This window comes from Camelina sativa, chromosome 1 (assembly GCF_030686135.1).
Source record: "Camelina sativa cultivar CO46 ecotype springtype chromosome 1, ASM3068613v1".
Lineage (NCBI taxonomy): Eukaryota > Viridiplantae > Streptophyta > Magnoliopsida > Brassicales > Brassicaceae > Camelina > Camelina sativa.
This window is the reverse complement of record NC_141880.1, coordinates 19,397,310-19,402,166: the sequence shown is the minus strand read 5'-3', so window position 1 is coordinate 19,402,166 and position 4,857 is coordinate 19,397,310. Positions and strand designations below refer to the sequence as shown.

The 4,857-nt window shown below is 38.5% G+C and overlaps 1 non-coding gene across 1 annotated transcript; it reads right to left on the bottom strand.

The window, feature by feature from the left end:
* Positions 1–4,333: 4,333 nt before the first annotated feature.
* LOC147950124 (small nucleolar RNA R71) lies at positions 4,334–4,440 on the bottom strand. The gene has a single exon (XR_015565084.1). It is a non-coding gene; the product is annotated as a small nucleolar RNA R71 (small nucleolar RNA).
* Between the last annotated feature and the right edge of the window lie 417 nt (positions 4,441–4,857).

Below are 4,857 nucleotides of genomic sequence, written 5' to 3'. Positions count from 1 at the left end.
TGACTAATTATAAGAGTTCGGGTTGAATTTGGATTATTTGGACACCACTTATACCCATTTTGTCCCGAAACAGGCTAAAGCCAAGAAAACGTTTATTTTAAGCAATAAACACCTTTGTTACAGTTTCTAGGGTCAGAAATCGGAATGTGTGACATTCCAATCCATTTAACTAATTGTAAGAGTTCGAGATGAATTTGGAGTGTTTTAGACAACACTTAAACCCGTTTTATCCCAAAACAGGCTTAAACCGAAAAATAGGCTAAAACCGAGAAAAAACATAGATTCGAAGCAGTAAACAGCTATGTTACTCTTATAGGGTCAAAATACATAATAATCCAATGCATTTGACTAATTATAAGAGTTCGGGATGAATTTGAAGTGTTTAGACACCACTTATATCCATTTTGTCCTGAAAGAGGCTAAAACCAAGAAAACATTGATTCTAAGCAGTAAACAGCGTTGTTACTGTTTCTAAGGTCAGAATGTGTGACACTCCAATGCATTTGACTAATTTTAAGAGTCCGGGATAAATTTGGAGTGTTTTGACAACACTTAAACCCGTTTTATCCCAAAACAAGCTTAAACAGAGAAAACAGGCTAAAACCGAGAGAAACATTGATTTGAAGCAGTAAACAGCTATTTTAATCTTTCAAGGGTAAAAATATGTAACAATCCAATGCATTTGACTAATTGTAAGAGTTCGGGTTGAATTTGGATTGTTTGGACACCACTTATACCCATTTTGTCCTGAAACAGGCTTAAACCGAAAAATAGGCTAAAACCGAGAGAAAACATTGATTCGAATCAGTAAACAGCTGTGTTTCTCTTTCTAGGGTCAAAATATGTTACATTACAATGAATTTGACTGATTATAAGAGTTTTGGTTGAATTTGGAGTGTTTAGACAACACTTAAACCCGTTTTATCCCAAAACATGCTTAAACCGAGAAAACAAGCTAAAACTGAGAGAAAACATTGATTGGAAGCAGTAAACAGCTCTGTTACTCTTTCTAGGGTCAAAAAATGTAACAAGACAATGCATTTTGACTGATTATAAGAGTTTGGGTTCAATTTGGAGTGTTTAGACAACACTTAAACCCGTTTTATCCCAAAACATGCTTAAACCGAGAAAACAGGCTAAAACCGAGAGAAATATTGATTTGAAGAAGTAAACAGCTATGTTACTCTTTCTAGGGTTAAAATATGTAACAATACAATGCATTTGACTAACTATAACAGTTTGGGTTGAATTTGGAGTGTTCAGACAACACTTAAACCGTTTTAAACCAAAACAGGCTTAAACAGAGAAAACAGGCGAAAACCGAGAGAAACATTGATTTGAAGCAGTAAACAGTTATGTTACTCTTTTTACGGTTAAAACATTTAACAATCCAATGCATCTGACTAATTATAAGAGTTCGGGTTGAATTTGGATTCTTTGGACACCACTTATACCCATTTTGTCCCGAAACTGGCTAAAGCCGAGAAAACGTTGATTCTGAGCAGTAAACAGCTTTGTTACAGGTTCTAGGGTCAGAAATCAGAATGTGTGACATTCCAATCCATTTAACTAATTGTAAGAGATCGGGTTGAATTTGGAGTGTTTTAGACAACCTTAAACCCGTTTTATCCCAAAACAGGCTTAAACCGAAAAATAGGCTAAAACCGAGAAAAAACATAGATTCGAAGAAGTAAATAGCTATGTTACTCTTCCCAGGGTCAAAATATATAACAATCCAATGCATTTGACTAATGATAAGAGCTCGGGATTGATGTTCATATATTTTACCTTGTTTTCCCTTAGTTTATTCACAACTTTTGCATCTTTTGCTATCCATTTAGGCCATTATTGTGTAGCTTTAGGACTAATCATGCATTAGAGTATAGTTGCATTGTATTTGCATCTTTTCATGCATAAACAGGTGATTTGGGAGCTTAAGGAGCATGGAAGCAATGCTGAGGAGAAAACAAGAGAGTTAAGGCTGTAGAATCAAGGTCCGGAGTCCAACTCGACCGCACCACTCGACCACCACTCGACCGTGTGCTGAGGAGGACTCGAACGAGTGGAGAATGCACGAGAGAAGCCAGCTCGACCAGCCACTCGACCGAGCACTGGTCGAGTTGACCGAGCCGTTGACCACTTTGACTTTTTGTATTTTTAGGGCTTCCACCTCACCTCCTATATAAGGCCCTTGTACTTGCAGCCACAAAAGAGTGCAGCTTTTTAGAGAGTCTAAAACCTAGTTTTTACCTTTTTTAGATTTTAATCCTTTTGCACTTTTCTTTTATTTTAGATTTTGTACTTGTTTGAGAGAAAAAGACTAGATTCTTATATTTTGTTTGTTTCATAACTTTCAAAGTATTAAGATTTCGAGTTTTATTCCTTCATCAATATTGTAGATCTCTGTTTCATCTTTCTAGTGATGCAAGTTTCATTATTTTCTGGGTTTTTGACATATTTCACCATGTGTTCTTGTGAGTAGTTTGTTTAGGACCTTGAGGATGGGTTAGGCTGGGTTGATCTTGTGGTTTGTTTGATTTGGTCAAGCTTGATTGTTGTAGATCTCTTCTAGGCTAGATGATCTTAATGCCGATCCTATATCTGAGAGGGTAGGGTTTGATTTCAAGCATCTTAGCATCACACCAATGTCTAAGGAGCATAGATAAGGCTAGATCTAGAGCTTACCATTAGGATTGCTGAGAGATTAGGAGTCTTGTTTGGTTTGAGATGTATTGCTTAATGCCTGCTTGTGTAGATTCTTTTCTTTGTGAGAACAAGTCTAGAATTGCATAGGTTTGATTGTTTCTTGCCATGAGAGTGGATTAAACATGTATTAGAATAGTATGTCTAGAGATCAGCTCAATGTTTGCTTGAGATTTGTTGACCAAGTTAGATAACCACAATGATTAGCTCAGCCCATGAATCCCTCCTCAAGGCCTTCTTTGTTTATTGAAATCTTAGTCTAAATATCATTGCTTGCTTGTTGTTTGATTGGTTTTAGCATTGCTCTGTTTTTCTTGTGTTGCTCTGTTTTCACGTTTAAGTCTAGCTCGACCACGTACTCGACCTACACTCGGTCGAGTGCTGCTCGAGTTCATCCCCAGAACTTGTGTTTTTGATTTGTGATTGTCTTGTTTCATTCCTGTTTCATTTCCATTGCATTCACATAGTTTCCTGTTCATTATTTGTCTTGCATTAGTTCATTAGCATAGTTTCTATCTTTGTTCTAGTTTCATTATAGCTTTAAGTTGTTTGTTCTGTTTGCATTTAGTATCCTGTTCTAGTTGTTTTTACTTTCTGCATTTCATATCTCATTTTAGGATTGTTAGTGACAAACAATCTTTACAATTGGCTTGACTTAGACTCATATGCACATCTTAATTGTTCACAATCACTCAGATAGGATTGACACCTCTTATACTGCAACTGCATAAGGGGAATTGAAACACCCTGACTTCTATTCATTCCATACATCATCATTCCATACATCATTCATTCATACACCACAAAGAAAGTCAGTTTCAATTTGGTGCCGTTGCCCATTTGAGTGTGTTTTGTGACATTTAGGATCATTATTAGTCTAAGATTAAGTTCGTTTTAAACACTTGTGAAGTTACTGAACTGGAATCTTCCTTTGCTTGGCTGTTTTGTGTTTCAGGTACCCACTCGACCACCTACTCGACCGAGCTGTGATCGAGCACCTGATCGAGCCAGAAGCCGGATCAAATTAGCCATTACTTCCCAGTCGACTCGACCACCCACTCGAGCCTGCGCTCGACCGTGTACCTGTTCGAGTCCGTAGTAGAGTTTGTTGATGCACACAAGGTCAAAAAGCAAAGATAGTCTTCAACATCCTATTGACAACATCCACAGGCTACAAAAGGGTTTGAGACATAAGCAAGGAAGAGTAGTTCAACAACAACAAGGTCAAGACATCATGGAGCAACAAGCTGTCCATGAGCAAAGACCAAGGCACATTGGTGCAGGAGATGCACCCAATACCCACAACCAAAGGGCTGGAATTGTGCCACCTTCAGTAGCAAACAATAACTTTGAGATCAAGAGTGGATTGATCTCAATGATACAAGCCAACAAGTTTCATGGGTTGCCAATGGAGGATCCACTAGATCACCTTGATGAGTTTGACAGAATATGTGGACTCACTAAGATCAATGGAGTGAGTGAAGATGGATTCAAATTAAGGCTCTTCTCATTTTCTCTTGGAGACAAAGCTCACCTTTGGGAGAAGACTCTACCTACTGGAGCTATCACCACATGGGATGCATGCAAGAAAGCTTTTCTGGCCAAGTTCTTCTCCAATGCAAGGACTGCTAGGCTGAGGAATGAGATTTCTGGGTTTGCTCAAAGGAATAATGAGAGCTTTTGTGAAGCTTGGGAGAGGTTTAAAGGATTCCAAACTCAGTGTCCTCACCATGGCTTCAGCAATGAGTCACTTCTAAGCACCTTGTATAGAGGAGTGCTTCCCAAGATAAGAATGCTTCTTGACACAGCCTCTAATGGCAATTTCCTCAACAAGAATGTGGAAGAAGGATGGGAATTAGTTGAGAATCTTACTCAATCTGATGGAAATTATAATGAGGACTATGATAGGACCATAAGGAGCTCCTCAACTGATCAAGAGGACAAGTATAAGAAGGATTTGAAGATGGTCAATGAGAAGCTTGACAAGATCCTCCTCAGCCAATCCAAGTCCATTCCCTTCATTGGTGAAGAGGAAGCTCCAGTTCAAGAGGGGGAGCCTGAATTTGCTGAGTTGTGCTACATGCAGAACCAGGGAGGATTCAAAGGCTACAACCAAGGAGGTTTCAAGAACAACAATCTCTCTTATAGGAGCAC